The sequence below is a fragment of the Hordeum vulgare genome, chromosome 3H, assembly GCF_904849725.1.
Source record: "Hordeum vulgare subsp. vulgare chromosome 3H, MorexV3_pseudomolecules_assembly, whole genome shotgun sequence".
NCBI lineage: Eukaryota > Viridiplantae > Streptophyta > Magnoliopsida > Poales > Poaceae > Hordeum > Hordeum vulgare.
The window spans coordinates 181606854-181629163 of record NC_058520.1 but is presented as its reverse complement, the minus strand read 5'-3'; the positions used below and the strand labels follow the sequence as shown (position 1 = coordinate 181629163).

General features: G+C 45.6%; 1 pseudogene; it reads right to left on the bottom strand.

The window, feature by feature from the left end:
• Window positions 1-5081: 5081 nt before the first annotated feature.
• Window positions 5082-5565, bottom strand: LOC123441608 (annotated as a pseudogene).
• Window positions 5566-22310: the final 16745 nt, after the last annotated feature.

Here is a 22310-nt window from a genome sequence, read left to right as displayed (position 1 = left end):
TTCTAGCAAAATCACGATGAGTGCATGTCTCTCTCTCTTAAAAAGGTGTGCAGCAAGGATGATTGTGACACAACAAAAATAAAAGACTCCTAAGATACAAGACGCTCCAAGCAAAACACATATCATGTGGTGAATAAAAATATAGCTCCAAGTAATGTTACCGATGGATTGAAGACGAAAGAGGGGATGCCTTCCCGGGGCATCCCCAAGATTAGGCTTTTTTGGTGTCCTTGAATTTGGCTTGGGATAACTTGGGCATACCCATGCTTGAGCTCTTTCCACTCCTTATCTCTTTTTCCATGAGAACGTCACCCACAACTTGAAAACTTCACAACACAAAACTTAAACAGAAACTTGTGATAACATTAGTACAAGAAAACAAACTACCATTTCTTTTTGTATTGTAGAAAACTTGAATTACATCTATATTGATGATGGGCTACTGTATTCTCACTTTTACATGGCTAGTACCCCCCCCCCGATACTAACCATAGTTTCATCAAAACAAGCAACCAACTCAACAAAAACAGAATCTGTCAAAAACATACCACTCTGTAGCAATCTGTATACTTTGTATACTTCTGGTATCTCAAAAAACCTGAAAAATTACGAAGGTCTGGGAAAAAAGCATATAAATCAGCATAAAAAAGAATCAACTCAAAAGCTCTTTCTGAATAAAATTGAAAAATCATCTCGTGAGCGAAAAGTTTTTGTCTTTTTCCAGCAGGATCAAACAACCATTACCAGGACTAGTCATAAAGGCTTTGCTTGGCTCAAACACAAAAAGAAACACAAAAAAACACAATCACAACAGAATTGTGAAAGTGTGGACGCAACAAAACAGAAATAAAAAGATAAATTCATTGGATTGCGTCCCAACAAGCGATATTGTTTAACGCCCTTAGCTAGGCATATATAGGAGCGATAGAATCATGTATCGTCGTCTTTGGTGCTCAAACCATAAGTAGCCCTCATCATGGATTCATAAGGCAATCTTATTTTCTTTCTAGGAAAGTGTTACATGCCCTTACTTAAAGGAAATTGAAATCTAATATTCCCTTCCTTCATATTGATGGTAGCACCAATAGTCCTTAGGAAAGGTCTACCAAGAATAATAGGGCATGTAGGATTGCAATCAATGTCAACCACAATGAAATCCACAGGTACATAGTTCCTATTTGCAATAATAAGAACATCATTGATCCTTCCCATGGGTTTCTTGATAGTAGAATCAGTACGATGCAAATTAAGAGAACACTCTTCAATCTCATTAAAACCCAGAATATCACATAAAGACTTTGGAATCGCAGAAACACTAGCACCCAAATCACACAAAGCATTGCACTCATAGTTTTTGATTTTTATTTTGATGGTAGGTTCCCACTCATCATGAAGCTTTCTAGGGATAGAGACTTCCAATTCAAGTTTCTCTTCAAGAGCTTTTATCATAGCTTCGACGATATGATCGGTAAAGGCTTTGTTTTGGCTATAAGCGTGTGGAGAGTTCAACATGGATTGCATCAAAGAAATGCATTCAATCAAGGAGCAACTTATCATAATTGAATTCCTTGAAATCCACGGTAGTAATTTCATTACTACTCAAAGTTTTAACGTCTTCTACTCCACTTTTAATGCTTTTAGCATCAAGATAGATGGACTCCGAATCATTGGGGCACTTTTCAACCAAAGTGGATTCATATTAAGCCCCATAATCATTAGGTTTGACACAAGAAAACAAAGATTCAATGGGAGTCACACCAAGCACTTTAAGATCTTCGTGATTCTCATCACGAGAACATGCCTTTTTAAGCCATTCATGTCTAGCACGATTTTGGGCGGTTCTTTCTTGGCTCTCAATCATGGAAACACGCATAGCTTTCAAAGTTTCATCCATGTTGATTTTGGGAGGAGCACATCTAAATTTCAAAGCATCAACATCACAAGAAATCCTATCAACGCTCTTAGCCAAATCGTCAATTTTGAGTAGTTTTTCCTCTATGGACGCATTGAAAATCTTTTGAGAGTTGATGAACTCTTTGATATTACTCTCTAGATCAGAGGGCAATTTGTTGTAATTTCCATGGGTATTGTTGTAGGAGTTGCCAAAGTTATTAGAGGAGTTACTAGGAAAAGGCCTAGGAACATAGTTTCCTCTAAAAGCGTTGTTGTTGCCAAAGTTATTCCAACCAACAAAATTAACGTCCAAGCTAGCGTTGCTACTCTCAATCAAAGAAGACAAAGGCATATCATTAGGATCCAAAGGAGCACTTCTACTAGCAACCAAATTCATTAACTCATCCATCTTAGCACTCAACGAGTTAATTTCATCTATAGCGTGTACCTTCTTACTAGTAAGTGACCTTTCAGAGTGCCACTGAGAGTAGTTCGTCATGATGTTGTCTAAGAGCTTTGTGGCTTCTCCTAACGTGATTTCCATGAATGTTCCACCTGAGGCGGAGTCCAAGATATTTCTAGAAGCGAAATTCAAGCCAACGTAAAAGATTTGAATAATCATCCAAAGACTCAAGCCATGAGCGGGACAATTTCTAATCATTAATTTCATTCTCTCCCAAGCTTGTGCAACATGTTCATGATCAAGTTGCTTGCAATTCATGATATCATTACGGAGAGAGATGATCTTAGCCGGCGGAAAATACTTGGATATATAAGCATCTTTGCACTTATCCCAAGAATCGATACTATTTTTGGGCAAATTGGTGAAGTGGGGGAGAGGAAAACGAGAGGCAACTGGCAAACAAAGTAAATGCAAGAGATGAGTTTGCGACACCTACTTGGATGAGTTTTTGACTTGATCTTCCTCCCTGGCAACGGCGCCAGAAATTCTTCTCCTGCGGCAAAAAAGTCCTTCCCTGGCGCGTAGGAATTCTTCTTGTTACTTCTCTGGTTTGCATCGGTTTTCCCTTGAAGAGGAAAGGGTGATGCAGCATAGGAGCAGTAAGTATTTCCCTCAGTTTGAGAACCAAGGTATCGATCCAGAAGGAGGGCCTCGTCAAGTCCAAAGTACCTGCGCAAACACAAACAAACTTGCACCCAACGCTTCAAAGGGGTTTTCAATCCCTTCAAGATTGTTTGGAAAGTGAGATCTGAAGGCGGAAAGTGCAACGAAGTAAAAAGTGTAAGGCTGAAAATATGGTGTGGAGTAGACCCTAGGGGGCATAGTGTTCACTAGAGGCTTCTCTCATAATAGCAAATATCACGGTGGGTGAACAAATTACTGTCGAGCAATTGATAGAACCGCGCAAAGTCATGACGATATCTAAGGCAATGGTCTAGCATATAGGCATCACGTCCGAGACAAGTAGACCGATACTTTCTGCATATACTACTATTACTCCACACATCGACCGCTATCCAACATGCATCTAGTGTATTGAGTTCATGACGAACAGAGTAACGCTTTAAGCAAGATGACATGATGTAGAGGGATAATCTCAAACCAATGATGAAAACCCCATCTTTTTACCCTTGATGGCAACAACACGATACGTGCCTCGCTACCCCTTCTGTCACTGGGTGAGGTCACCACACGGTATGAACCCAAAACCAAGCACTTATCTCATTGCAAGAATCATAGATCTAGTGGGTCAAACAAAACCCACAACTCGAAGAGAATTACAAGGATATGAAATCATGCATAAGAGAGATAAGAAGAAACTCAAATAAGATTCATAGATAATCTGATCATAAATCCACAATTCATCGGATCTCGACAAACACACCGCAAAATAAGATTACATCGGATAGATCTCCATGAAGATCATGGAGAACTTTGTATTGAAGATCCAAGAGAGAGAAGAAGCCATCTAGTTACTAGTTGTGGACCCGTAGGTCTATGCTGAACTACTCACGCATCATCGGAGAGGTCATGGTGTTGATGAAGAAGCCCTCCGTGTCCGAATCCCCCCTTCGGCAGGGCACCAGGACGTGCCCCAGATGGGATCTTGCGGAGACAGAAGCTTGCGGCGACGGAAAAGTAATTGCGATCGTCTCTTTATTTTTTTGGGAATATTTGGGAATATATATGCGCAAGATCTAGGTCACGGGACCTCCAGGGGGCTCACAAGCCTGGATGGCGCCCCCCCCCCGGCCGTGGGGTGGGGGCTTGTGGGGCCCCTCGGGCTCTTCTGGCTTGGCTCCCAAGTTCTCCGATCTTCTTCCGTTCCAGAAAAAATATTTTTGGGGATTTTCTTCCGTTTGGACTCCGTTTCAAAATCTCCTCTGAAAGGGGTCAAAAACATGGAAAAAACAGGAACTGACACTTGGCACTGAGTTAATAAGTTAGTCCTAGAAAATAAATAAAAGGCATGCAAAACATCCAAAGTTTGACAAGATAATAGCATGAAACCATCAAAAATTATAGATACATTGGAGACGTATCAAACAATCATGTGGAATTGGTTCGGTAGAATTACCCACCATTATCTATGAGGATAATGCGGCCTGTGTTGCAGAGATGCAAACAGGGTACATCAAGAGTAATATCACTAAGCATATTTCTCCTAAATGGTTTTTCCCCATAATCTTCAGAAAAGCGGGGAAATAAGCATCCTGCAAGTCAAATCATGCGACAATCTTGCTGATTTATTTACCAACTCTCTACCAAGTTCTACATTCCAAAAATATGTTCATGGAATTGGTATGCGACGACTTAGGGACTTGCAGGCGTCAGGGGGAGTCTCTTCTTGATATATCCTTGTTTAAGACATCACATTATGCCATCTCTTTGTGAGTTTATGTTACAGGTTCTCATCGAAGGTTTCATGAAAGAGCTTTTGGAGAAGAATTATTTTGAGATGATGACAACGCCTGGACAATCATGACATGATTCTACATGGTCAAGCATAGATTAGGGGGAGTGTTGTGATTAATTAGCACATGTAATTAGTGGGGAATCTCCCCTTGCCTAACCGTCATGCGGTTGCTCCCGCAACGGATGGCTCTCTCTCCCATCCCCTACAACCGTCACATCTTCTCGGATCGTCGCGTCTCTCCAGACCATATAAATTGTACTTTTCAATAATCAATCAATGAGAGTTTTCATTCTTACTTCTTACACGTTATCAGCACTTGCCTACCACAGAGAGCGAAAGAGAACAGAGAAGGAGAGAATGGAAGGAGAACTCGCCGCCGGTGAGATGCCAGGCCTCGTCTCCTTTTTCCTTCGCCTCATCCGCGAGGACGGTCGCCGCTACCACCTCATAGCCCGTCGCCGCCACGGAGTAGGTGGACTCTAGCGCTTTCGCCGTAGGATGCAAGCCATCCGCCGCTTCAGCCGCGATGCCGCTTGACGCGGTTACCATGGCATTGGGAGGGGTGCGCGTGGAGGTTACTATGCCTTTGGACGCGACCACCGCGTCGCCGGATGCACCCACTGCGGTGCTCCTCGCGCCCGTGGCCCTACGTCGATGGGGTTCGACCCCTGGCTGGTTGCCAGCCCGAGCGCCCCTCCGGTGCACGGGGCTGCAGCCATGCCTGCCTCACCCCCGGGTCCCCACCGTCACCACCTCCTCCACCGACGGCTTGGCTCGCGCCGTCGACGCCCATGCCGGTCGCCAAGACCACCGACCCGAGCCGTGGCCCTCCTGGCTACGTGCCCGTCCCGACGCGCGCCTTTGCGGACGAGGAGGTCGCGCTCGACTTCGTCTATGCGCCCACCGACGCCTCCGGCATCATCCGCCTCGGAGTTGGGATGGAGGGCGTCGACGCCTCAGCCCCGCCACTGCAGGACATGGTTGCGGGCTCGAGCGGCCGCACGGAGCGGCGCTTCGGCCGCCTCTTCAGGCGTGTCGTGGCTGCCATCGACCGCCGCCCCGGCTCGTGGGCTCTGGCCAGCCTTGGATTCATCGCTGCCCCGCCTCAGGGAGGTCGCAGTGTCCCTGCTGCCGTCGTCGTCGTCTCTTCTTCAGAGGAGGCCGATTCATTCGCGTCAAGCCGATGTAGGCATGGAGGCGCAGGGGGGGTGCAGTGGCTTGGTCGTCTGTCAGTCGCGTCGTGCAAGAGGTGGAGATCAAGAGGTGGTGGCGTGGTGCGGGTCGTGGTCTTCGTCTTATCCGCAACCGCTCCAGCCTCACTCGCCTCTTGTGCGGTGCTGGTTGGCTAGGCTTTAGGCCGGCTGAGCAAGCCTAGGCTAGGGCGGCTGGGTAGCCTCAGGCTGCCCCTTGTGGTTGTTATTTTTTTATTTTTTATTTCTTTCTTATTTCTCTGTTTAGTACTAGTTCATACTAATTATTGTATATTGCAGTTTTAGACTATGTTTAGTGCTGCTTAGTACTTAGTTTGACAAGTTTTCCACGAAAACCTAAAACCCTCTGACGATTAGGGTTTTGGTGGACATTGACGGCGCCCGTCGACCCTCGACGGCTGTGCGCCCTTGGAATTCCCTGGGATGGCTTCCAACTCCAACTCAGGCGATGCACCACACAGTTCTGGCCCCTGTTCCCCTCGGGCGGAGAGGGCTAAGCTGGAAGAGGCATTGGGGAAGATGGCGATCACAGACGAGGAAGCAACACCGCTCGTGACTGATGACCGGGAAGATGATAAACCGGCCAAGTGGCTCCTGGCGGGAAGGATACTCCATCAAAATCTCCTGCACATCCAAACAATCTCAGGTGCTCTTAAGCCGGCATGGGGCAACCCTAGAGGTCTCCAGTTTCGATCTATGGGAGAAAATACTTTCGTGGCGGAGTTCGAGTCACAAAGAGATAGAGATAGGATCTGGGAGGGATCTCCCTGGCATGTCAGTAGAAACATTGTCGTCCTCGCTGAATTTGATGATTGCATGAGGCCAGATGAAGTCCAGTTTGACAGGCTCAGTCTATGGGCTCGTGTCCCGAATCTCCCATACAATCTACGTGATGATGCATGGGGAAAGTTGATAGCGCAATATATCGATAAGAACGCGACAGCAGTTCAGTTTGATCATGTGGGAGGCTTCCTGAGAGCAAGAGTTTCAATCGAGGTAAACAAACCACTCCGGCGGTGGATATTGATCGATTCGGCCAAGAGGAAGAAGGTGGATATGTATGACATCCAGTATGAGCATGTACCTCACTTTTGCTTCTCCTGTGGCCGGCTCGGACATTCAGAGCTTTACTGCCCTAATCCAGGGCCCCGAGATGCTCAGGGCGATCTGCCTTTTGGGCCAAAACTTAGGGCTAGTGACGACTGGAAGAATGCTGCGTCTGGTGAGAGCTCGAATAAGGAGCATTACTTAGGAACAAGTAACCAGAGGGAGTCCAAGAACTCTACTACTAGCACAAAGGGTGGCAACGCTGAAGTCAATTCTCCTATCAAAAACCGCACGAACAATAAGAGGAAAGATGTACCTAAGAAGGCATACCGATGTGTGGCTGAAACTAAGTTGTTGATCACTTATGGTTCTACCGCAGCTGCTGCAGAGGCGGGGGATCATGTTATGAATAGGGATGAGAATGATGTGGATCATGAGGTGGAAAAGGAAGGGGAAAGAGTACCGAAGAAGAAGAAACCTACTCCGGCTAATTCGGCAGAGGCTGCAGCGCAACCCTGCCAGTCCCAATGAGGTGCATCAGCTGGAACTGTCGGGGGCTTGGGAACCCCGAGGCAGTTCGAGAGCTTCGCAGCATTGTGAAGCAAGAAGCTCCTGCCCTGCTGTTTGTAATGGAGACCAAAATCAGGGCTCGAAGGGTGGAAAACCTATGCCATCGGCTAGGTTTTGCAGGATGCTTTGCGGTGGACAACAATGGACTAAGTGGTGGCGTTGGCCTGTTCTGGTCCAAAGATGTCACCGTTGATTTGAGAAATTTCAGTATCGACCATATTGATACTATGGTGCGATTGAGTGATCAAAACTCAGTTGAGTGGAGGTTCACAAGGTTCTATGGTGCACCAAGAGTGGACAATAGAATGCAGAGTTGGAATTTGCTGCGGACACTATTCGCCATGCCACATTCAATGTGGTTGAGCATGGGGGGTTATAATGAGACTCTCTATGGTGATGAACACTTTAGTTGGGCGCGTCGGCCGGAGCGTCAGATGCAAGTTTTCAGAGATGTCATAGAGGAGATAGCATTCCATGATGTGGGATGGTCTGGGATTCCTTTCACATGGGATAACAGACAACAAGGTTCTTCCAACGTGAAAGCTCGGTTGGATAGAGCTTTTGCCAATGACTCTTTTCGACAAAAGTATGATGATATTAGAGTGCGCCATGTCAGTGTTGTGGAGTCTGATCATTGCTTCCTTATCGCAGAAATAAGTATGCACGGGGCTGATCAAGAGGCACGTCGAACAAAACAGTTTCGCTATGAAAATGTGTGGCAAACACACGTGGACTACGAACAACTCGTTTCGTCCACTTGGCAAAAGCAACAGCGACCTGATGACCTTCAAGGTATCATGGATTCGCTGGGAGCGTTACAGAGAACACTAGAACCATGGGGGGTGAGAGAGTTTGGCTGCTTGGAAAGGACGGTCCGTCAGCTACAGCGAAAGCTTGAGAAGCTACGGCGAGGCTCTATTGGGAGAGGCCCCTCTGATGAGGAAAAGAGGACCGCAGCGAAACTTAGGGATGCACTAAAGCAGGAAGAAATTTGGATGCGTCAGCGATCCAGAGTTCGGTGGTTGCAAGAGGGCGACCGAAACACCAGGTATTTTCATGCACAGGCAAAACAACGACAGCGGATGAATAAAATCAGTGGTCTTGAGAGGGCAGATGGCTCTGTTTGTGCAAATAGTGAAGAGGACAAAGTTGAGATTATGTCATTCTATCAAAACCTATATACTTCCCAAGGTGGGCATGACATGAGTGAGATCCTAAGACATGTTCCAGTCAAAGTATCCCCTCAGATGAATGAGCTTCTTGATAAACCATATGAAGCACAGGATGTCAGGGAAGCGTTGTTTCAGATGGCACCATCGAAAGCTCCGGGAGTAGATGGTTTCACTGCGGGTTTCTTCCAGAAACATTGGAAATTATTGAGTGGGCAGATCACTACGGCTGTGCTTGGTTTCTTGAATGGGGGAGAGCTACCTATGGGTCTAAGTGACACCTCAATCACCCTTATACCTAAGGTACGACACCCCCAAAAGATCTCCCAATTTCGTCCTATTTCCATTTGTTCAGTCCTGTACAAGGTGGCCTCCAAGGTTATCACAAACCGGCTGAGAACTTGTATTGATGAGATCATCAGCGAGGAGCAGAGTGCATTTGTGCCAGGTTGATTGATTACTGATAATGTGCTAGTTGCTTTCGAGTGTGTTCATGCTATACGCAGGAGGAAGAAAGGCAACAACTACTCATGTGCAATTAAGCTGGATATGATGAAAGCATACGATCGTGTAGAATGATCTTATTTGGAGGCAATTCTTCTTCGTTTGGGGTTTAGCACGACACTAGTTCGACTAATCATGAAGTGTGTTACCTCAGTACGTTTTTCGGTGAGGATCAATGGGGAACTACAACCTTATTTCACACCATCCCATGGGTTTCGGCAAGGGGACCCAATGTCGCCCTTTCTATTCCTCCTTTGTGCTCAAGGATTGTCCTCGCTGCTCAAGAACTATGGTTACATTGACAGAGGTGTACGGGCAAGCTTTCGGGCTCCTTGGGTAAGTCATCTACTGTTCGCAGATGATAGTCTGATTTTTATAAATGTCAATTCCCAGAGTGAAGAGAGGCTCAACTCAATTTTGCGGGTTTACGGAGAAGCTTCGGGCCAGTGCGTGAATCGTGATAAAAGTGCAATATACTTCAACCCTAATACTCCCCATGAGCTGTGTCAGTTTATGAAAGATGTTCTTGGGGTTTCTGTTGAAGCTTTCAGCGACCGCTACCTCGGGTTACCCACAGCAGTGGGACGAATCACCAGCAGAACATTTGATCATATCGGTGAGCGGTCGAGAAGTAAGATGAGGGGTTGCTCTGAGAGGTTGTTTGCATGTGCAGGCAGGGAAGTACTACTCAAATCGATAGTTCAGGCCATCCCAACTTTCAGCATGAGCTGCTTCTTACTTACAAAAAAGGTGTGCAAAAACTTAACTTCTAGCATGGCCAAGTATTGGTGGGGCAGTTCCATCGATAGACGATCTTTACACTGGATTTCGTGGAAGGAGCTGGCGACACCAAAATGTAAAGGGGGGATGGGTTTTCGAGACTACCACAGCTTCAATCTAGCTCTGCTGGGCAAGCATGGATGGCGTTGATCACCAACCCTTCCTCCCTATGTGCACGAGTGTTGAAGGGGAGATACTATCCGAATACAGACTTTACTCGGGCATCGGTGCCACATTCGGCCTCAGCTACATGGCGTGCCATTGTGGCTGGCAGGGAGGCGCTAAACCTAGGCCTCATTCACTGCATTGGCGATGGCTCTTCCATCAACGTCTGGAATGACAGATGGATTCCTTCTACAAGGACTATGACCCCTACTGTTAAACCTCCTGGAGCGACTGTCACGAAGGTCAGTGAGCTGCTTAATATGGAATCAGGAACATGGAGGGTGGAACTGGTTAGGGAAAACTTCGCTGCACCAGACGCAGACGCTATTCTGAACATCCCTCTTCGGAGGGGAGGGGGTGCAGATTTTTTGGCATGGGCGCATGAGAAGTCTGGCAACTACACAGTGAAATCGGTGTACCGAGCTCTAATGACACACAAAGAGCAGTCAGCTCAAGTGGAAGGGCAGGTCTCAGATACTTCAGTGGCACAAACACACTTGTGGAAGCTGCTATGGGCCCTCAAGGTAGTTCCCAAGGTGCGTGTTTTCTGGTGGAGGGTCATGCGGGGCATACTACCAGATGAAACAACACTCAAATACAGACATATCAGAGATACAAGCATGTGCAAATTATGTCATCTTGCCGATGAAAATCTGGAGCATGTGCTCATACATTGCTCTCATGCTCGTAGTTTCTGGGTCGAGGCACAAGCATTGTTGGATTTTCAACTTCCAACGCTCCACCCTGACTCTTGGCGACATGACATCCTTACTGATCCCAGGTTCTCCCCGAAGGATCGGGCCACGATCATCACCATCATGTGGTCTATTTGGAGCTCTCGGAACATATGGACTCATGATGGAGAGAGCTTTGATCCAATGCAGTCCATTAATTATACCAGGGAGGCTCTAGCTCTGTTGGAGATTCCAAAAGCTCAAGCCGCGACATTGCCGGGGTATGGATGGCAGCCTCCTGACGGTAACAATGTTAAAATTAACACTGATGCAGCGGTTGATATCCTGCGCCAACAATGCGCTGCTGGTGGGGTGGCCCGGTCCCGAAGCTCCTTATTAGGTGCATGGGCTAAGCCTCATGTTGGGGTGACCGATCCCCTCATTGCAGAAACTCTTGCACTACGGGAAGGAGTCATATTTGCAAGCCTACGGGGTTTCTCTGATGTGGTGATGGAAACTGACTGCGAGGAGGTGGTTAATTTGTGGCATGATCGTCGTGACGGACGCTCCGTCGTGGCTGCTATTCTAGTTGAGATTGAAGAGCTTTCTCTTACCTTTTCCTCTTTTGTAATTCAGCATGTATTAAGAGCAGCAAACGGTCCAGCGCATCTATGTGCCAAGTATGCTTGCACTAGAAACTCTACCGAGAGCTGGCTTACTGAAACTCCTAGTTTTCTGGTGAGCAGCCTGTTGGCTGACTACCCAGCGAACACCTTCCATCAATAAAGCTCTGAAATTTCAACGCAAAAAATAGTACTTAGTTTGACTGTTACTTACATTTAGTCCAGTTCTAGATCTATTTTAGGTTAGGACTTGTATAATTATTAGTGTGCTTATATTATGCAATGGATTGATGATATAAATAAAGTACCGGATTTTATCTCGGAGGAATGACATGTTCCATGTGTTTACCACATATTTTTTGAACATGTTTTTGCGATTGAGATCAGCTTCTCTCGCATATCAAACTTGTAATTTTTTTAATATTTCTCCCTCATCTTATTTGGAATCACAAGGTAATGAGTTTTGATCTACTGCACATGTTCAAACTATCCTCTCTTACTGTGAGGTCTATGTTTTGTCAATCTCGACAAGCGATTACCTTCAACGTGTATTCCTTATATCTAAATTGTACCATACACAAGGTAATGGCCATGCAGCCTATTACTATGAGATCTAAGTGATCTTCAAAGTGTTATGTTCACACAATTGAGGTTGAGAATTTATCAAGTTTACACTTGAGTATCAATTTTTTGCATTCTTATTACACAACCATGATGGTTTTTAATTTACCACCTGTAAATTAATTATCTCTGATTCCCCATGTAGGCATCTATGACTGCCAAAGAGTTTGAGGAGCTTGCCCTCAATGGACACAATTACCCTACATGGGCTACAGACATCAAGATCAGTCTTGCGTCCCGTGGGATAGCGCGTGCAATACTGTTGGGGATCGTAGTAATTTCAAAAAAAATCCTACGCCATGCAAGGATCTATCTATGGAGAAACCAACAACGAGAGAGGTTGTAGAGCATCTTCATACCTTTGAAGATCGCTAAGTGGAAGCGTTACTATGAACGCGGTTGATGGAGTCGTACTCGCAGCGATTCAGATTGCGGTGGATTCCGATCTATGTGCCGAATCACGGCACCTTCGTGTTCAACACACGTACAGCCCGGTGACGTCTCCTCCTTCGTGATCCAGCAAGGAGAGAGGAGAAGTTGAGGGAGAGCTCCGGCAGCACGACGGCGTAGTGGCGGTGGAGCTATGTGGTTCTCCGGCACGGCTTCGCAAGCGCTGCGGAGGACGAGGAGGAGGAGGAGTAGGGATGCGCCATGGAGAGATGAATTCTGTCTCTCCAAAAGGCCAAAACCCTCCACTATATATAGGAGGAGGGAGAGGGAGGCTGTCTTGGCCCCTCCTCCAACGAGAAGAAGCTTCGGGCGAAGCTAGGGACGAGTCCTCCTCCCACAAGGGAGGTGGACTCCCTTGGTAGGACTCTTTCTCCTTTCCTTTTAAGCTTTCTTGCCTTATCTCTTTTATCCCTATGTGCATAGGCCTTTAGGGAAGGACTTGGCCAGCCCAGTAAGGGCTGGTCCACCTCCTCTAACAGCCCGTGCACCTCTTTGGTCGTCACACACCCCTCCCGGTGGTCCTCCGGCACCCTCCCGGCACTCCCGGTACACTACCGATGAGTCCGAAACTTTTCCGGTGACCAAAACAGGACTTCCTATATATCAATCTTTACCTCTGGACCATTCGGAAGGTCCTTGTGACGTCCGGGATCTCATCCGGGACTCCAAACAACCTTCGGTAACCACATACCATTCCCTTTACAACTCTAGCGTCATCGAACCTTAAGTGTGTAGACCCTACGGGTTCGGGAGACATGCAGACATGACCGGGACATCTCTCCGGCCAATAGCCAACAACGGGGTCTGGATATCCATGTTGGCTCCCACATGTTCCACGATGATCTCATCGGATGAACCACAATGTCAAGGATTCAATCAATCCCGTATGCAATTCCCTTTGTCTACCGGTATGATACTTGCCCGAGATTTGATCATCGGTATCCCTATACCTTGTTCAATCTCGTTTCCGGCAAGTCTCTTTACTCGTTCCGTAACACATCATCCCGTGTCTAACCCTTAGTCATATTGAGCTCATTATGATGAAGGATTACCGAGTGGGCCCAGAGATACCTCTCCGTCACATGGAGTGACAACTCCCGGTCTCGATTCGTACAACCCAACAGACACTTTCGGAGATACCCTTAGTGCACCTTTATAATCGCCCAGTTACGTTGTGACGTTTGGTACACCCAAAGCACTCCTACGGTATCCGGGAGTTGCACAATCTCACGGTCTAAGGAAATGATACTTGACATTAGAAAAGCTTTAGCAGACGAACAACACGATCTAGTGCTACGCTTAGGAGATGTGATCCCGTTATCAATGACATCCAATGTCAATGATCAGGAAACCATGATCATCTATTGATCAACGAGCTAGCCAACTAGAGGCTCACTAGGGACACATTGTGATCTATATATTCACACATGTATTACAGTTTTCGGTTAATACAATTATAGCATGAATAATAGACAATTATCATGAACTGGAAATATAATAATAACAACTTTATTATTGCCTCTAGGGCATATTGCCTATAGTCTCCCACTTGCACTAGAGTCAATAATCTAGTTACATTGTCATGAATCGAACACCCATAGAGTTCTGGTGCTGATCATGTTTTGCCCGTGGAAGAGGTTTAGTCAAAGGGTCTACGACATTAAGATCTGTGTGTACTTTACAAATATCTATATCTCCATCCTGAATGTATTCACGAATGGAGTTGAAGTGGCGCTTGATGTGCTTGGTCTTCTTGTGAAACCTGGGCTCCTTTGAAACGGCAATAGCTCCATTGTTGTCACAGAACAGAGTCATTGGGCCCGACGCACTTGGAATCACTCCTAGGTCGGTGATGAACCCCTTCATCCAGACTCCTTCTTGTGCTGCTTCCGAAGCAGCGATGTACTCCGCTTCACATGTAGATGCCGCCATGATGCTTTGCTTGCAACTGCACCAGCTAACTGCCTCATTATTCAAAATGTACATGTATCCGGTTTGTGACTTAGAGTCATTCGGATCTATGTCGAAGCTAGCATCGACGTAACCCTTTACGACGAGCTCGTCGGCACCTCCATAAACGAGAAACATATCTTTTGTCCTTTTCGGGTACTTAAGGATGTTCTTGACCAATGTCCAGTGATCCACTCCTGGATCACTTTGGTACCTCCCTACCAAACTTATGGCACGGTTCACATCAGGTCTGGTACACAACATAGCATACATAATAGAGCCTATGGCCGAAGCATAGGGGATGGTACTCATCTTCTCTATATCTTCTACCGTCGTCGGTCCTTGAGTCGCACTCAACCTCACACCTTGTAATACAGGCAAGAACCCCTTCTTAGCCTTATCCATATTGAACTTCTTCAATATCTTGTCAAGGTATGTGCTTTGTGAAAGACCTATGAGGTGTCTCGATCTATCTCTATAGATCTTGATGACTAATATGTAAGCAGCTTCTCCAAGGTACTTCATTGAAAAACTCTTATTCAAATAGGCCTTTATGCTTTCCAATAGTTCTATATCATTTTCCATCAACAATATGTCATCCACATATAATATGAGAAATGCTACAGAGCTCCCACTCACTTTCTTGTAAATATAGGCTTCTCAATAAGTCTGTATAAACCCATACGCTTTGATCACCTCATCAAAGAGAATGTTCCAACTCTGAGATGCTTGCACCAGCCCATAGATGGAGCGCTGGAGCTTGCATACCTTGTTAGCATTGCTAGGTCGACAAAACCTTCTGGGTGTATCATATACAATTCTTCTTTAAGAAAGTCGTTCAGGAATGCTGTTTTGACGTCCATTTTGCCAAATTTCATAATCATAGAATGCGGCAATTGCTAACATGATTCGGGACCGACTTGAGCATCGCTACGTGTGAGAAGGTCTCATCGTAGTCAATCCCTTGAACTTTTCGATAACCCTTAGCGACAAGTCGAGCCTTATAGATGGTCACATTACCATCTGTGTCAGTCTTCTTCTTGAAGATCCATTTATTCTCTATGGCTCGCCGATCATCGGGCAAGTCCACCAAAGTCCATAATTTGTTCTCATACATGGATCCTATCTCGGATTTCATGGCCTCAAGCCATTTGTTGGAATCCGGGCCCGCCGTCGCTTCTTCATAGTTCGAAGGCTCACTGTTGTCCAACAACATGATTTCCATGACAGGGTTGTCGTACCAGTCTGGTGCGGAACGTACCCTTGTCGACCTTCGAGGTTCAATAGCAACTTGATCCGAAGTTTCATGATCATCATCATTAACTTCATATCTAGCCGGTGCAGGCGCCTCAGAAACATTTTCTTGCGCTGTGCTACTCTCCCGTTCGGGAGGAGGTACAATTACCTCATCAAGTTATATTTCCCTCCACTTACTTATTTCGAGATAAACTCTTTCTCTAGAAAGGATTCATTCCTAGCAACAAAGATCTTGCCTTCGGATCTAAGATAGAAGGTGTACCCAATAGTTTCCTTAGGGTATCCTATGACGACGCATTTTTCCGCTTTGGGTTCGAGCTTCTCTGGTTGAAGTTTCTTCACATAAGCATCGCAGCCCCAAACTTTAAGAAACGACAGCTTAGGTTTCTTGCCGAACCATAATTCATACGGTGTCGTCTCAACGGATTTAGACGGTGCCCTATTTAAAGTGAATGCAACAATTTCCAATGCATATCCCCAAAATGATAGCGGTAAATCGGTAGGAGACATCATAGATCGCACCATATCCAATAAAGTCCGATTACGGACATTCAGACACACCGTTGCGCTCGGTGTGCCAGGCGGAGTGAGTTGTGAAACAATTCCACATTTCCTTAGGTGCGTGCCAAACTCATGACTCAAATATTCTCTTCACGATCAGATCGTAGAAACTTTATTTTCTTGTCACGTTGATTCTCCACCTCATTCCGAAATTACTTGAACTTTTCAAAGGTTTCAGACTTGTGCTTCATTAAGTAGACATACCCATATCTACTCAAATTATCAGTGATGGTGAGAACATAAGGATAGCCTCTGCGAGCTTCAACACTCATTGGACCGCATACATCGGTATGTATTATTTCCAATAAGTTGGTTGCTCACTCCATTATTCCGGAGAATGGTGTCTTGGTCATCTTGCCCATGAGGCACGACTCGCATGTGTCAAATGATTCAAAATCAAGAGACTCCAAAAGTCCATAAGTATGGAGTTTCTTCATCCGCTTTACGCCGATATGACCAAGGCGGCAGTGCCACAAGTATGTGGGACTATCATCATCAACCTTATATCTTTTAGCACTCACACTATGAATATGTGTACCGTCACGATCGAGATTCATTAGGAATAAACCATTTACCAGCGGGGCATGACCATAAAACATAACACTCATATAAATAGAACAATCATTACTCTCTGATTTAAATGAGTAGCCATCTTGCATCAAGCGAGATCCCGATACAATGTTCATGCTTAAAGCTGGTACTAAATAACATCTATTATGGTTTATAACTAATCTCGAAGGTAGATGTAGAGGTAGCGTGCCGACGGCTATCACATCGACCTTGGAACCATTCCCGACGTGCATCGTCACCTCGTCCTTAAGCCAGCCTGCGCTTGTTCCGTAGTTCCTGCTTAGAGTTGCAAATGTGAGCAACAACACTGGTATCAAATACCCAGGAGCTACTACGAGCGCTGGTAAGGTACACATCAATAACAAGTATATCACATATACCTTGACGTTGCCGGCCTTCTTATCCGCTAAGTACTTGGGGCAATTTCGATTCTAGTGAACGGTTCCATTGCAGTAATAGCACTCGTCTGAGGCTTGGGTCCTTTCTTCTTCTTCCCTGCAATTGGCTTACCGGGCGTGGCAACTTCTTTGTCGTCTTTCTTGAAGCTTTTCTTACCCTTGCCCTTCTTAAAACTGGTGGTCTTATTGACCATCAACACTTGATGCACTTTCTTCATTTCTACCTACGCGGATTTCAGCATTGAATACAACTCGGGAATAGTCTTTTCCATCCCTTGCATGTTGTAATTCATCACAAAGCCTTTATAGCTAGGTGGAAGCGACTGGAGGATTCTGTCAATGATCGCATCATCCGGAAGTTCAACTCCCAGCTGAGTCAAGCGTTGTGCAACCCAGAAAATCTGAGTATGTGCTCACTGACAAAACTATTCTCCTCCATCTTACAACTAAAGAACTTGTCGGAGACTTCATATCTCTCGACCCGGGCATGAGCTTGAAAAACAAGTTTCAGCTCCTCGAACATCTCATATGCTCCGTGATGCTCAAAACGCCTTTGGAGCCCCGGTTCTAAACTGTAAAGCATGCCACACTGAACGAGAGAGTAGTCATCACTCCACGACTGCCAGGCGTTCCTAACGTCCTGGTCTACCACGGGAACGGGAGGATCACCTAGCGGTGCATTAAGGACATATGCCTTCTTGGCAACATTGAGTATGAGCTTTAAGTTACGAGCCTAATCCGCATAGTTGCTCCCATCATCTTTCAGCTCGGTTTTCTCTAGGAACGCATTGAAGTTGAATGACACATTTGCGTTGGCCATTGGATCTACAATATTTGTAAAGAAATTTTTAGACTAAGTTCATGATAATTAAGTTAATCTAATAAAATTACTCAATGAACTCCCACTTAGATTGACATCCCTCTAGTCATCCAAGTGACACATGATCCAAGTCGACTAGCCTGTGTCCGATCATCACGTGAGACGGACTAGTCATCAATGGTGAGCATCTCTATGCTGATCGTATCAACCATACGACTCATGTTCGACCTTTCGATCTCCCGTATTCGAGGCCATGCCTGTACATGCTAGGCTCGTCGAGTCAACCTAAGTGTTCCGCGTGTGTAAACTGGCTTACACCCGTTGTATGCGAACGTTAGAATCTATCACACCCGATCAACACGTGGTGCTTCGAAACAACGAACCTTCGCAATGGTGCACACTTAGGGGAATACCTATCTCGAAATTTTATGAGGGATCATCTTATCTTTGCTACCGTCATTCTAAGCAATAAGATGTAAAACATGATAAACATCACATGCAATCATATAGTGACATGATATGGCCAATATCATCTTGCTCCTTGGATCACCATCTTCGGGGCACCATGATCATCATCGTCACCGTCATGACACCATGATCTCCATCATCATGATCTCCATCATTGTGTCATTGCGAAGTTGTCACGCCAATCTATTACTTCTACTTCTATAGCTAACGTTTAGCAATAAAGTAAAGTAATCACATGGCGTTTGCATCTCATACAATAAATTAAGATAACTCCTATGGCTCCTGCCAGTTGTCATACTCATCTACATGCAAGTCGTGAATCCTATTACAAGAACATGATCAATCTCATACATCACATATGTAACATCACATCCTTTTGGACATATCACATCACATAGCATACCCTGCAAAACAAGTTAGACGTCCTCTTATTGTTGTTGCAAGTTTTACGTGGCTGATTTGGGTTTCTAGCAAGAACGCTTCTTACCTACGTGAAAACCACAACGTTGATATGCCAATGATATTTACCCTTCATAAGGACCCTCTTCATCGAATTCGATCCGACTAAAGTGGGAGAGACAGGCACCCGCTAGCCACCTTATGCACCAAGTGCATGTCAGGCGGTGGAACCAGTCTCACGTAAGACTACATGTAAAGTCGGTCCGGGCCGCTTCATCCCACAACTTTTGTGTTCTACTCGTGCATAGAAATCTACGCATAGAACCTTGGCTCGGATGCCACTCTTGGGGATCGTAGTAATTTCAAAAAAATTCCTACGCCATGCAAGGATGTATCTATGGAGAAACCAGCAATGATAGAGGTTGTAGAGCATCTTAATACCTTTGAAGATCGCTAAGCGGAAGCATTACTACGCAACGCGATTGATAGAGTCATACTCACAGTGATTCAGATCGCGGTGCATTGTGATCTATGTGCCGAATCACGACACCTCCGTGTTCAACACACGTACAGCCCAGTGACGTATCCTCCTTCTTGATCCAGCAAGGAGAGAGGAGAAGTTGAGGGAGAGCTCCAGCAGCACGACGGCATGCTGGCAGTGGAGCTATGTGGTTCTCCGTGAGGGCTTCGCCAGGCACTGCGGAGGACGAGGAGGAGGAGCAGGAGTAGGGTTGCGTCGTGGAGAGATGAATTGTGTGTCTCCAAAAGGCCAAAGCCCTCCACTATATATAGGAGGAGGGAGAGGGAGGCTGCCTTGGCCCCTCCTCCAAGGAGAAGGAGCTTCGGTCCAAGCTAGGGAGGAGTCCTCCTCCCACAAGGGAGGTGGACTCCCTTGGTAGGACTCTTTCTCCTTTCCTTTTAAGCTTCCTTGCCTTATCTCTTTTATCCCTATGCGCATAGGCATTTAGGGAAGGACTTGGCCAGCCCAATAAGGGCTGGTACATCTCCTCTAACATCCCATGCACCTCTTTGGCCGTCACACCCCCTCCCGGGGGTCCTCCGGCACCCTCCCGGCACTCCCTGTACACTATCGATGAGCCCGAAACTTTTCCGGTGACCAAAATAGGACTTCCTATATATCAATTTTTACCTCCGGAGCTCCTCATGATGTCCGGGATATCATCGAGGACTCCAAACAACCTTCGGTAACCACATACCATTCCCTTTACAAATCTAGCGTCATCGAACCTTAAGGTGTGTAGACCCTACGGGTTCGGGAGACATGCAGACATGACCGAGACATCTCTCCGGCCAATAGCCAACAACGGGGTCTCGATATCCATGTTGGCTCCCACATGTTCCACGATGATCTCATTGGACGAACCACGATGTCAAGGATTCAATCAATCCCGTGTGCAATTTCTTTTGTCTACCGGTATGATACTTGCCTGATATTCGATCGTTGGTATCCCTATACCTTGTTCAATCTCATTTCTGGCAAGTCTCTTTACTCGTTTCGTAACACATCATCACGTGGCTAACTCCTTAGTCACACTGAGCTCATTATGATGATGGATTACCGAGTGGGCCCAGAGATACATCTCCGTCACACGGAGTGACAAATCCCGGTCTCGATTCGTACAACATAACAGACACTTTCGGAGATACCCGTAGTGCACCTTTATAATCACCCAGTTACCTTGTGATGTTTGGTACACCCAAAGCACTCCTACAGTATCCAGGAGTTGCACAATCTCACGGTCTAAGGAAATGATGCTTGACATTAGAAAAGCTTTAGCACACGAACAACACGATCTAGTGCTACGCTAAGGATTGGGTCTTGTCCATCACATCATTCCCCAATGATGCGATCCCGTTATCAACGACATCCAATGTCCATGATCAGAAAGCCATGATAATCTATTGATCAACGAGCTAGCCAACTAGAGGCTCACTAGGGACACACTGTGATCTATATATTCACACATGTATTACGGTTTCCGATTAATACAATTATAGCATGAATAATAGACAATTATCATGTAATAACAACTTTATTATTGCCTCTAGGGCATATTTCCAACAAATACAACCCCCCGGAGACTCCTCTCCTGGCTGGGGCCACGCCGCTGACAGAACAACAGAATTATGCTGCTTTATTCATCATAAGGCATCATATTCATCCAGATCTCAAGTCTGAGTACTTACAGGAGGAATCTCCTAGTACTCTGTTTCTGGCCCTCAAAACGAGGTATGAACAACACAAGGCAGTAGTCCTGCCGGAAGCACTCCCATGATTGAACTCATCTCCGCCTTCAGGATTTCAAATCCATTGGTGAGTACAACCATGCTGTTCATAAGATATGTTCCAAACTGCGTTTTTGTGAGAAGGAACTTATTGAGGGTGAGAAGTTAGAGAAAACTCTGTCTACCATGCTCCCTTCAGATAGGATCCTCCAACAACAATATCGTGCTCGTAATTACAATGTCTATTCCGAGCTTATTCAGATGTTACTTCAGGCTGAAAAGCATGATGAGCTACTCGCTAAGAATGGCTCTTAGCGCCCAGTTGGGGCACAACCTTTATCTGAAGTTCATATGAATGTCGCGAATAGACAGAAGTTTAATGGTACCTTTCGGGGTAAACAGTCCAATTTCGAGCACAAGAGAAAGCGCAATGGGAACAGAAAATTCAGAAACTCTAGCAAGGTAAAAGGCACTTCAAAGCCAAGTTTGATAAATCTAAGCTTTGAAAAAAGTGTGGATGCTATACACATTCTACTGAAAAGTGATCAATGCCCAAGCATCTGGTTATGTTGTACCAGCAATCTCAGGGACGCAAAGCACGTCAAGGGAAAAGGCTTGAAGCTGACTTCAACCTTCATCCGCATAGCACAAATGGAGCTGGCGATTCGCACGAAGTTCCTCCTAGATCGAGCAAACGCCATGATTCCTTATCCTGTTGAGGACCTTGCTGAAACGGAGGCCATGTTGATTGAGTACACCTCAAACAACATGTTCGGCGACTTTGACTAGTCCCTCGGTCTCCTTAGTGATCTACTTAATTGTGTCCATTTGTGATGATTGTAATAAGAACATAAGTTTGTTGTTGTCTTCGTATCATATTATATTGTATCAACACATTTGATATAATAGGATTGTATTCTATGTATTAATATGAGGTTTTCTTATTGAAAATTCTTTTGTTTTATATAGTTTTCTACGGGAACAATCCGATGAAAGAGGAATTACGCCTTGTGGACAGTGGTACCACAAACTCCATACCGAGGGAGATGAAATA